This window comes from Colossoma macropomum, unplaced genomic scaffold, assembly GCF_904425465.1.
Source record: "Colossoma macropomum unplaced genomic scaffold, Colossoma_macropomum, whole genome shotgun sequence".
Taxonomy (NCBI): domain Eukaryota; kingdom Metazoa; phylum Chordata; class Actinopteri; order Characiformes; family Serrasalmidae; genus Colossoma; species Colossoma macropomum.
In genome coordinates, this window is record NW_023494790.1 from 35,164,611 (window position 1) to 35,177,740 (window position 13,130).

At 42.1% G+C, this 13,130-nt stretch overlaps 1 protein-coding gene across 2 annotated transcripts in view; it reads left to right on the plus strand.

The window, feature by feature from the left end:
* Nucleotides 1–2,210: 2,210 nt before the first annotated feature.
* Nucleotides 2,211–13,130, plus strand: part of mpp2b (membrane protein, palmitoylated 2b (MAGUK p55 subfamily member 2)) — a 73,800-nt gene continuing 62,880 nt past the window's right edge. For both annotated transcript variants that reach the window (XM_036573202.1, XM_036573203.1), the window contains exon 1: nucleotides 2,211–2,433. The gene's annotated coding sequence lies outside the window, so the exon portion shown is untranslated. The remainder of the gene's footprint in view (nucleotides 2,434–13,130) is intronic.

Below are 13,130 nucleotides of genomic sequence, written 5' to 3' on the forward strand. Positions count from 1 at the left end.
GGACTACAGTCTGTAACTGTAGAACTACAAAGTGCACCTATATAGTAAGTGGAGCTGATAAAATGGACAATGAGTGTAGAAACAAGGAGGTGTCATAATGTTATGTCTGACCGGTGTATATAAGTAAATAAAACAGGCTACGTTTAACGTGACGAAGATCAGCTCATGCTTGCTACTATGAAAAATCCAGTATCTCTAAAAAACGTGAATAAAATCTCAAATAAGGCTCTACTTTTAAAAAAAAAAATCTAGTGACCTGCAGGAAATATGAAAACATGCCAAAATATTTAGCTGTTACAAAAAATAAAAATGCAAAAAAGTCTAAGAAGTGTTACAAAAAGAGGCACTCTGGACTAAAGCTAACGTTTATTTGTAGCATTTCGTGTTATTCTGTATGACAGCATTATTTCCCTAGTTTGACAAATTTTGTATTGTTTTCATTTTTTCGTTTACTAATGTTTTTCACTACAATACCCAGCATGCATTACGCAAATAGCCTAGCCACTGAGCTACAGGTTAATAAATACAACTAAACTAGCTTTAGTGTAACATTTACCTCAGCTGACACACAAAAGGTAAAGAAAACAGTGATTCTTTACTTATTCAGCACAAAATGGATGTTGAAGACGAGTTTTTTACACTTTCAGTCAAAAAAATTGAGCCAAACTGAAGTAACGTAGCTATCTAACTAACGTTAGCTCGATAGTAGCTAGCTACCTTGCTAACTTTAGCATTTAGCTAGAGGCGGGTAATCCAGGTCCAGAAAGTAAAAAACCCTCTCCAGGATTTTGTTGCAACTGCTTGACTTCTCTAATTTGCTCAAACCAGCAGCAAAGGTGTTCAGGCAGTTGGGACAAAATCCTGGGGAGGGTTTTTACTTTTTGGACCTGGATTACCCACCGCTACTTTTAGCTTGTCGTTCTCCTCATTTTACGGGTCATTTCTGTCGTTTCTGTCCTTTGTAGTGATGATTTAAAGACTGTTACACGACTACAATAAGATATTCAACTTCCCAGCAGTAACAGTAGCTAAAACGTTTACCTATCTGCCTTCCCTCTGCTTTGACCAGCTAACAAAAAATAACCCTTAAAAATCGACCCAAAGCAGTTTAAAAGGGAAACCCCACCCGTTTTTCAGAATTCCTGCATAGTTAGATGGTTAAGATGTAAACTAAGTCATTCAGAGTGGTTTGGTGTGAAATGCTCTGTTCTAGAGAACCTTACAGAGTCAGAATTGTTCACAGTGGTGGTGATAGGAACCAGACGTCCACCTCTAAAAGCTCCCTCACAGAAAGTTACTACATAAAATGGTTTTATATATATATATGCTGCTTGATGTCTGAGACACTGTTTTACGATAGTTTTGAGATCGACTTTTGGGCTACATTCTACTTTTAAAATCCATTAATGGTGGAGGGATACATGTAAGGTGTTACAAGGCAGAGTAGTGCCCAGTACAACTTCCTGTTTTTAGATTTAACACTATTTTACCATGATCAACATTACATATAGCTAAATGTTGTAGACGTCACAACCCCCTGGTTAAATTCATCACCGCTGTAAAGAAATCTCTACAACGAACCATTTCACATCAGACCACTCTGAATAACTTTGTGTACATCTCAGTGACTGAATTATGCACACATTTTGGAAAAAAAGCTGGAATTTCAACCTTTAAATTTCTCAATTTGGTCGGAGTGTCCTTTAAAGGCGTAAAAAGCTGATCATGGCTCCAAGTGCAGTTACACGGTTCCACCACCAGGTGGTACACATCGAGTACGTTTTCCTCCAGCCTTTTTTTTTTTTACTATCAGCGTAAAAATTCGCATAATTTAGTCATGAATTGACAACAGCTGCTTACAGCTGTAACCTACAATTATCATATTTGCAGTTTGTGGTCAGTTAGCGCTTGTAAAGGTGCCATATTCACAAACTATTTTTTACAAACATTTTTTCGTCTGTTTATAGCTTTATTATTTAAATAATTGCAAGAATAATGCTTTAATAAATGTCTTAATTCTGTCTAATCAGATCTGCTGCCTTATTTTGTGATAATCCCAGACTTTAGCCGTTCTTAAAGCGGGCGCCGGCGCGGAGCAGCGCTGCAGCAGCGCCTCTGGTGGGGCCCGCCGGAGCGGTGCCCCTTTAAGAGCCGAGCGGTGGGCGGAGCCTCTAATCACACTGCAGAAAGGCAGCAGAAGCGCAGGGAGCGAAGAGAACAGCAGCGCTGCTGGCTTTACGGGCTCGTCCACGCTCCGTTGCGCGTCTGGCTGTTGAATTGAGCGAGGCTGCCTATTTGGACGCGTTGAATCCGTCATTAAAACCTGTATGAGACCTGTTCAGGACCAGCAGCTGAGCCTTAAGGAAGAAGAAGAAGAAGATCCTGCTTGGTTGTAGCCTCTCACCTTCATCCCTGCAGGAGATTCGAACCCAGGTGAGCAGGTTTAAGCTTTAAAACCTCCAGCACATTGTACTGGACCCTGTCACAGACAGGCTGCTGTCCAGATCACTGTGTTTCCATGGCTATGTCAATGAGAAGTCAATGAGAAATGTATTGCAATAGACCTGGATGCTTTCCCTGGCTAGATGGGCTTTCTTGGTCCACATGGAACTACCATGGTCAAGGCCATAGCTGACCCAACAGCCAGGACTGCTTATAACAGCCTTATAACATTTGGCTCGACATACAGCGCTGTGCAGAGGTCAGAGACCACCATTCATTCATGCAGTTACCACTGAAAATGGCCAAGGTATGAAAACATGTTTAACTGAAAATTACACAGAGGCCTCATTACTGAATCTGACCACTCTTCACCTTTATTACAGCTTCCGTTCTTTTTCAGGAGACTCACTTTCAGTAAGTAGTAATCCACAGTAATCAAACCCATTCAGTGGTGTTGAGGTCTGGACTCTGGGGTGGTCAGTCCATTGTTCACCTTCTTTGTTTGATGTGTCCGTCTCCTTTTCTCAGTGAGGTTCTTCTTGATCAGCTACACATCCTTTCAGACCCACAGCGCTGAGTCGTCTTCTCACAGTGGAAGGATGGACAGAAACACCTGTGGATGTTTTCAGATCTGAAGCAGCTTAATTTTCTCCTGTCTCTCAAAGATGAAAGCTTTAAGTGCTGTTTATCTGATGGGGGCAGTTTTGGGGTCTCCCAGGTCTTCCAGGTGGTTGTTAGGAGCCCCATTTTCTCTGCAGCTTTTAATCAGTTCTGAAGTTCATTTTTGGAAACTCCTGTTTTGTTTCGCTTATTTTCATTCGACTTTCTCCTTCCTTAAGTAAGTGGATTATCTTTCATCCAATCTCCTCAGAAAGATCTCCTGAAAGATGAATAACTTGTACTAAATGTCTGTTTTGACTGTAAATTAAATAAACAAAGGTGGTCTCTGACTTTTGCACAGTACTGTGTAAGTTACTGAAGCAGCACTGCCAGCTCAGCTTGCAGTTATTAGACAGTCAGTTTAGTGCACAGTAGCCACTTTTCCACTGCATGGTACCGACTTGGCTTGAATCGGCACCTTTTTTGGTTTTCCATTAGGCAAAACTGGTACCTGCTACTATTTTTGGTATAAATATCAGTCGAGGTTCCAAGTAAGCTGAGCCGATACCTGAAAGTGATGTTGAAAAACTGCAGACTGCTAGTTGGAGAGAATCGTCACTATCCCCCTAATCCAGGGGTCACAACCCAAATGTTAAGAAGAGCCATTTTGTCCTTTCAACAAAAATCAAACCACCTTGGGAGCCACAACATTTTATGTCCATTTTACCATCTTGGCTGTAAATATGTCTCAGTATGTGCTGATGTGCTAGTGTAGGATAAGAAATATAATATAAATGAAAACGCAGACTTACTTTGCTCTGCTTTAAGCTTTAGCTCAGCTATAGCCACTTTTCTCGCATCTCTGGCAGGAAACTTTATTGAAAAAGTAGAACAGTTTCTTGTAAAATGTCTCACAGCGTTCGACTTTTTCCAAGGCTGAAGTCGCTTCTCGTTCGCCAGCTTCTTTTTCGAATCTTAAATGGTGCCTGAGGTGCCAGAATGTAACTGCTGCACCATTTAAGGTGGAACGGGAGAATTGGAACAAGAAGCCGGCGAACGAGAAACTGACTTCAACTTCACGACTTTTTAGTGTTTGACAGTTTCTCATTGCAGATTAAACGTAGCTACTAGCTAGACGGGACTGTTGTCTGTGTTGCGATGGTGACCAGCAGTCTGCGCACCAACCCTTAGGGTTAAAGGGTGAATCAGCAGTTCTACATTAACTCCAGAGTTTAAGACCATTTATTGTTAAACTGTGTTGAACGATCAGCAGAGCTTTATTTTACTGTAAAGGAGGATTATTTTATTTTTACCTACAAATCTGATTCTGCTGTGAAGCCGCAACAGGGCAGTAAAAGAGCCGCATGCAGCTCTGGAGTCACAGGTATGCTAATGTTAGCTACCCTCCTGTGTCGCCTTTGAGCACCAGAGTCGTCTCCTTGTCTGAATTCTGGTGTCGTTTTTCCCAAACTCTCCTGTGTTTTTAGTTCAGCAGTCTTTTGTCTTGCTGCCCTCAGCGTCCTCTGAACAAAATTTGTCTCCTTCACATCACAGCAGCTATATGTGGTGTTGCTATGACGACCAGGTACATTGAGGAGGTACTATATCTGCAGTGGAAAACTGAGTAGCTGGTACCGAAAGCGTGTGGAGTTGAGTCGAGTTGGGCCGTACCATATGGAGGGAAAGCAGCTAAATAGGCCAAGAAGTCATTATTGGTGGACGATACAGCAAAAATGTTGTATTACGATATTTAAATACATTTTCACGTTACACGATATGCATCACAATATTTACTTATGCTGAGATTTAATTAGTTTAAACAAGCAGTAGAACCTGTGGTGCCCCTAGTGCTACTATTACTACTATTAATAATAATAATAATAACAATAAAAATAATAATAATGATAAACTAACTTTGTTCATTGTTTTACAAACTGTGCTGCTGTAAATCAGATTAAACAGGCTTAATTATGCTCATAAAACGTAGTCAGTGTTCTGTACGTACTGACCAAGATATGCTCAGAAAAGAATATTGTGGCACAGTTTATCACGATAACGATAAAATACAGTCGTATTGCCCACCCCTACCACCACCCCTACATCAGTGATGATTGTGTTCATTCCTTTTGTTAGACTGTGTTTCTGAGTGGTTATGATGTGAAGGTTAGAGAGGGAAAGATCATGAACGAACTTCAGATTGGCTTGAAAAATCCAGCTAATTTTGTTATAATGAAAATGAAGACTGTTGATGGTTGCCAAATTGTTGCTAAGTTGTTGCTAGGCGATTGCTATGGTATCCAAGGTGGTGGGTAAGGTGTTGCTAGCTGCCCCAGGTTGTTGCTAAGGTGTTGGTAGATGGTTGCTATGCTGTTACATACACTAGTAGCTTAAGTCCACCGCTTCTTTAAATCCAGTGCCACCTTAAATGTAGTGCCACCTTAAATTTACTGCCACGTTAAATTCAGTGCTACCTTAAAATTGCCACCTTAAAATCAGTGCTACCTTGAATCTACTGCGACCTTAAATTTATTGCAACCTTAATTTAATGATACCTTAAATTTACTGTCACCTTAAATTCAGTGCTACTTTAAATGCAGTGCCACCTTAAATTCATTATTTGTGCTGTTATTGCGGTGCGTTAGGCTGTGAACGTGTGAGTCTGTGTGTACTCTGTGACATCACTAGTGGCAGCTGGACTTGAATGTTCCACCATTCGTTTCCTATGGGAAAAATGATTTTCCGAAAACCGTGCGTCGGAAAAACTGACGTACACTGTAAAAGTTTTGTAGACACTCGCTTGTCCAAATTCGTTCTGAATTGAAGGGTATTAACAGGGAGTTTGTTCCTCCTTTGCTGCATTAGCAGCCTCTACCTCTCTGGGAAGGCTTTACACTAGATGTTGTAACATTGCTGTGAGGATTTGATTGCATCCAGAGCACGTGTGAAGTCAGGTACTGATGTTGGATGATCAGTTCTGGATCAAAGGTATTGGAGCTCAGTCACTCCAGAGAACCCAGTTCCACTGCTCCACAGCCCAGTGCTGGGGGGGTGCTTTATCCCCCTCTAGCCAAGGCTTGCTACTGGGCTTGATGACCTGAGGCTGATGTCCTGTTCTTCCTGTTCTATTGACAGTGCTTTTATATGGAGATCGTACAGCTGTGTGTTTTGGCAGGTACTCGTCTCACTTCGTTTGAGCTGGAAATTTGATTTAAATTCGGGCTACGAGTTCGACTCTCGAAGGGACAAGGCAGAAAATCAGAGACACTAGAATGATTGACATGAGCGGACAGTACGTCAGCTTAATGTTTCTGGATCTGAATTAAATTTACCTTAAAGACCTCTCTCTCTCTTTCTCTCTCTCTTTCTCTCTCTCTTTCTCTCTCTCTCTTTGTAGTCTCTCTCTCTCTCTTTCTCTCTTTGTAGTTTCTCTCTCTCTCTCTCTCTCTCTCTCTCTCTCCCTCTCCCTCTCTCTTTGTAGTCTCTCTCTCTCTCTTTCTCTTTGTAGTTTCTCTCTCTCTCTCTCTCTCTCTCTCTCTCTTTGTAGTTTCTCTCTCTCTCTCTCTCTCTCCCTCTCTCTTTGTAGTCTCTCTCTCTCTCTTTCTCTCTTTGTAGTTTCTCTATCTCTCTCTCTCTCTCTCTCTCTGTAGTTTCTCTCTCTCTCTTTCCCTCTCTCTCTCTCTCTCTCTTTGTAGTCTCTCTCTCTCTGTTTCTCTCTTTGTCTTTTGCGTTCTCTCTCTTTTTCTGTCTTTCTTTCTCTTCTTTCTCTCATTCTCTATACATCTGTCTCTCTATGCTCTGTTCTATCTCTCTCTTCTTTCTGTCTTCCTCTCTCTCTGTCTCGCACTTTTTTCTTTTCTTTTTCTCACTCACTCTTTCTCTTTTGTTTTTCTCTTTTTGTTCTCTTTATCTTTTATATGTCTTTCTCTTTCTCTCTGTTCTATCTCTCTGTTTGTAGTGTCTGTCTCTCTTTCTCTCCCTCTCTCTCTTTGTGGTCTCTCTCTCTCTCTTTGTAGTCTCTCTCTCTCTCTCTCTCTCTCTCTCTCTTTGTAGTCTCTCTCTTTCTCTGTAGTGTCTGTCTGTCTCTCTCTTTCTCTGTCTCTCTTTTTAGTCTCTCACTCTCTCTCTCTCTCTCTTTGTAGTCTCTCTTTCTCTGTAGTCCCTCTCTCTTTCTCTCTCTGTAGTCTCTCGCTCTGTCTCTCTGTAGTCCCTCTCTCTGTCTCTCTGTAGTCCCTCTCTCTCTCTCTCTCTCTCTCTCTCTCTCTCTCAGGTTTATAGTAGGATTTAGGGTGAAGTTGTCGCCTCCTGTTGTATCTTTGATCTTGACACGTCTGTGTTTTTAATTGGCTGTTCTTTTACAGTGAGCGCACCCCCGGCTCCCCCCCTGCCTCCTCATTCATAAACACAGCGCCACCTCTCCACTCCTGTCCCACTCTAAGGTCTGACCGCTTTGCTCAGGTGTGCTGCCTCAGGGGTCGTTTCCATGGAAACCGCCAGTGCGGCAGCCGCACTGTGGGGAGAAGGTGCAGCTTTGAGACCTGTAAATGACAGAACCCTCCTCGTCCTGCTTCTCTGAGCGTTAGGGGCGTAAACCTCTGACCTGAACGATTCAGTTACAGTTCTGTAGGAAACAAGTCAAATTTCATCACGATTCAGTTCAGATCAGATCAGATCATTAGGTTTGATTAAGGATTAGTTTTAACTCGAGACTGGATTAACCTTTTACAGAGTAGTGGAATAAAGAAAGGAGAAACACCCAGCTTGGTTTTTTTTTTGTTCTTTGTTTAACAACCACTTTGGCAAACAGGCTAACAGGACAGTCCAGCGATGTTCAACATTACAGTAAAATAAAGCTCTGCTGATCGTTCAACACAGTTTAACAATAAATGGTCTTAAACTCTGGAGTTAATGTAGAACTGCTAATTCACCCTTTAACCCTGAAGATCAGCGCAGACTGCTGGTCACCATAGCAACACAGACAACAGTCTAGCCTAGCTAGTAGCTAACGAAACGGCAAAGAGAAAGACTTAAGATGATCATCGATAATTTGGAGATGAATGGACTGTCAAACACGTGAAAGTCGTGAAGCTGAAGTCGCTTCTCATTCATCAGCTTCTTGTTCGAATTTTTCCGTTCCACCTTAAATGGTGCCTGAGGTGCCAGAATGTAACTGCTGCACCATTTAAGGTGGAACGGAAAAATTCGAACAAGAAGCTGATGAATGAGAAGCGACTTCAGCCTCATAAAAAGTTCCACTTTTGAGGAAATGTTTCCTGCTGGAGATGCGAGAAAAGCGGCTATAGCTGAGCTAAAGCTTAAAACAGAGCAAAATGGGTCTGCATTTTAGTTTATATTAAATTTTTTAGCCTTTACTAGTACATCAGCACATACTGAGACATATTTAGAGCCAAGATGGTAAAAATTACTTTAATAAAATGGACATAAACTGTTGTGGCTCCCAAGGGGGTTTGATTTTTGTTGAAAGGATAAAATGGCTCTTCTTAACATTTGGGTTGCGATCTCTGCTTTAGTACAACATACAAAGTAAAAATGTGTGACCTGAATGTCTGTTACAAAGTTACAAAGTTCAAATCTACACATTTAGGCTCAAAGAGCTATAACTAGTGTTAAAACCACTGTAGGTAGATAAGATTTTGTTTGTAATTGAGTATTTAATTAGTATCAAAATTAATGATGAACATTGAACACTATTAAATAGTTTTTAGATCGTTTTTTTTGTTTTTTTAGATTTTCGTTTAAACCTATTAGGTGGTGAAACAGCCCTACAGATTTACAAGAGACAGTGAACTTAGGCTGCACTCTTAAAAAGATGGTTCTTCAGGGGTTCTTTAGTAAAGAAAATGGGTCTATATAGAACCACGAACACTCAGAACCTTTTGCATGATTAAAGGGTTCTTTACATCATGAAAGCATTCTTCAGATTAATGGAGAATGTGCTGTGGATGGTTCTATGTAGAACCTTTTTGAAACGGGTTCTGTATAGTCCCCAAACGAGTTCTTCTATTGTTACAAAGTCAAACGTAACAATAGTAGAACCTTATATAGAACCATCTGTGGCACTTTTATGCACATTTTCCAATCTGAGGAACCCTTTCATGATGCAAAGAACCCTTGAATCATGCAAAGGGATCTTTGAGAGTCTATATAGAACCATTTCGTTTATTAAAGAACCCTTGAAGAACCATCTTTTTAAGTGTATATATTCAAATTCAGTAAAATTTACTTGCTGAATCAAAATCGAAATGCATCAAAAATCGTTTTACAAACGTTTCTCAATCAAAATCGAATCCTGAGGTGCCCTTATGTTGCTGGGGTGGAACCCTCAAGGGTACATCTTCAGTACCTGTGGTTATGGAACATCATACTGTCAATAAGTTCTAGTGGCTGGTACACAGCTGATCCTCCATGCCAATGCCAGAGATGACCGTGATTGGTCAACGTTACATTTTTTGCCTTTCAAAAAATTGCATTTGCTGTGCAAGACATCATTTACGCACACACTCGAATTAAGTTGTCCGAATAAATCACACATGGAGTGTAAAGATCATCATTGTACCTTTGAGGGTATTTTTAAACTATTCGCACCCTGATGCCCTGTACAGTACCCTTTTTTCTGACAACGTACTGGACGTTACGAAGCACTTCCTGACTACAGTTTGATTTTGAAAGCAACTGCATGCGCTGCTGTTGTAAAGCTGGCTCGTATCAGTGTGCTATAATTTCCATATTCCATCTCTCTGCACCTGTGCTCTCGGTTAAGGCTAATTGATGTGCCAGTGGCAGATTACTTTGAAGGGCTGTGTGCGTGAATGTGTGTGTGTGTGTCTGTACTTTTGTTCAGGCCTCTATACATGTATAAGCCCAACACAGCTGCAGAGGAGCAGCAGCTTGCTGTAGTAACACCTTCCTCTCATCAATATTCATGAAGATGAGCAAATAATTAAGTCAGCCACAGTATACCGGTCAAATCAGGATCAGGCTTCACCTAAATGTATTCATATTTGCCCCCTATGCTCTGCTTAGAACAGTTCATTTGCATACATTTATGACCCTCTGAATTCGCGTTAAAGTCGCAGGTGCATGATTTGGAATTTGTAGCTCGTTATTTTTCAACAATCAGTTTTCAGACTGAATTCGCTAGAACATGTGTTCAGTTGGAACGGTATGAAACGTCCTGCCACGGTAAGAGATGTGTGAATGTTCTACCTCACCCTTTGTGCAGAGTCTCTAGCAATGTAGAGATGCTAATTAGCAAGATGCTAATCGTACACGGTAATTAAAAAACACAATGACATTGTATGATTATCATAGGGTTTATTCCATTAAAACCGGTAACCGTCCCATCCCTGATTGTCCAGGCCTTTCCTACCATTCATTTACTTAGGCCAGCTGGTCTTTGGCCCTTACTTTGCCTGTAATTAGCCGTTTCCAGCCTTCGCCTTCCTCTCTTAGATCATTTATGCAGTTACGCTTCAATAATAGAACAATACCGAAGCCGACAATCAGCACCACGAGCAAGAGGGTTTAAATCTCCGCCACGTCCGCTCTTCAATAATCATGCTGGCTTATAACTATTTTATGCAATTCTTCCTGTTGCCATGGCAAAGCGGCACAAAACGGGGGAGTGGAGAGGGAAGGAAAAAAAATAGAAGGAGGGAGTGAGAGCATGAGAGAGAGGGAGAGATAGGCGATCACGGTTGTCTTGGATACGACCATTTTCCCCTGTAAAGTAATGAGAAGGCAAACCTGTGGGAGACTGGAGGGCTATTTTTAGGCAGGCAGCACGTCAGGAGCTTCAGGGCCTGCGGATTAGGACCCTGTTTGGGTGTTTGTAACCAAGGGCAAAAAGCGTGTTGCCGTGCAGTTGATGGCACTTTTAAGGGTGATTGCTGGAATTTGGATCCAGAAAATTGGTGTAGGGATTTGACCGTTACAATTCAGTAATTAATTGGTAACCAGCAAACATGAAATCACAGACCCATGATAACATCAAACACAGTCATGTGCTTCATATAAACAACAGGAACATATATGGGACTAAGTAAGTATATGGGGCTAACAGTTCGCTAATAAACACATTTGTGGGTTTTAACCTAAGTTAAGTTGAGTTACCCTTATTAGTCCCACAGCGGGGAAATTTCATCTCATTTTAACCCATCCGTGCAATGAAACACTACGTACACACTAGAGAATGCACACTAGGGGGCAGTGAGCACACTTGCCTGGAGCGGCGGGCAGCCCTATCCACGGCGTCTGGGGAGCAGTTGGGGATTAGGTGCCTTGCTCAAGGACACTTCAGTCATGTACTGTCGGCTCAGGGGATCGAACCGGTGACCTTCCGGTCACAAGGCAGGTGTAAGTGTAAGGCTACACTTAACAGAAGCAACATGACATTTAACCATCTGGGGTCTAAAGACATTTTCCTTGATTTTTGCATATCTTAAATTAACCTTTGAAGGCATTTACATATAATGTGATACCCATACGTTGTTTCCTTATTGACAATTCCGGCTTCCATATTGACAATTCCAACTTCAGCTGCTGTAAACTCCCTGCACGCCATTTTACATGTGTCTCCGATGTGGACTGAATGAAGAATGAAGCGTTTCTGGTGTGATGGTCAGTCCTTAGTGGTTTCCTGAGTGCCCATTGATCACTTTCACACAAAATGTAGACAGACCAACGAATCCACCAGTTACGCATGGTAATAGGCAGATGATGTCTATCTCAGCCCCTCTTCACAAGCTCATAACTCCGGATGTACAATCTCGTGATAAGATGGAACAGAAAGGGTGACTCTGCTGATTCAGGACATGTGAACTGTATTTCTGCACTGTATTATCACAAAAATATACACAAACATATATAGAAGCATCGGGAAACATTGAATTTGACGCACAGGCGAGTTTGTGGACCTCAGAGGGTTAAAAAGACAGTTGTAGTCAAGCTTAGCACTGTGTCATGTGGCTAGTCATTTTTGTTGAGAAATACCAGCATATCCATGTGAGCAGGGGTCAGTCTGCGACCCCAACACGTCTGGGTGTTGAGGTCAACTCTTGGCCCATAACAGATTCTCCTGCCCCGATGGATCTCAGCTGATACAGGAGATGGGAAGACCTTATTTTTTGGCTGAAAATAAAGGGCATTGTGAACTGAATGCCTCTGCGGCAGTGATCTCCAGATGCCCACTCAATGGTTAGCCATTCAGTGACCTCTCTCGAAGCTGCAAGGGTAGCCGTGTCAGTTCAGATTCAGTTCACATGTCTGCACCGAACATTGTTCCCCACCCCCATCTTCAGTGGAGCTTCGGAGGCACACATACATCACTGTATCCCCCCACTACAATCACATGCACCCTCACACAGAGACAGCTGTGCTTGCTGTCTTGGTGATTGCTGGTTGTGTGTTACCATAGGAAGCCTGATGTCACAACAGCAGTGCCAGAACGGATCGATCTGGGAGAGAGACAGGAAGAGAGGGAGAGGGGAGAGAGGGAAATAGGAGGAACAGACGTGGTCCACTTAGTGGTCATCACTATCATGGCACTTGATGTTCACTTTGCATCTGAGCATCTGTGGCTGCTGATACAGTGAAGCTGAGTGTAGTGGCATGTTACAACTGCATTATGCAAAAGCTTCACAGTCTCAGTTCCACAGTATTGGGATTTCTGGAATTCAGAGTAAGATCCTTGAGATTTGCATCACAGAAATAGACAATGCGGATGTATTTTTACCCAAAATGGATGTCTTAATTATTCAGTTTTGTAGTGTATACTGGATGTCCAGCGCCAGCTAATCCAGCATTTCTTGTGAAACCAAGGTTATGGATAGTGGGCCTACCCCGCTTCCTGTGGTAGCAGCCTCTACTCTTCTGGGAAGGCCTTACACTAGATGCTGGAACATCGTTGTGAGGATTTGGTCGCGCTCAGCCGCAAGAGCATTAACATGGTCAGGTACTTACATTTGGATGATTAGTTGCGGGTTAGCCGACGCTTGGCATTGGGCACGGTGACCTTAGGCTTATGTGTCGCTGCTCCACAGTGTCGCATTTTATTGGCAGTACTTTCTGTG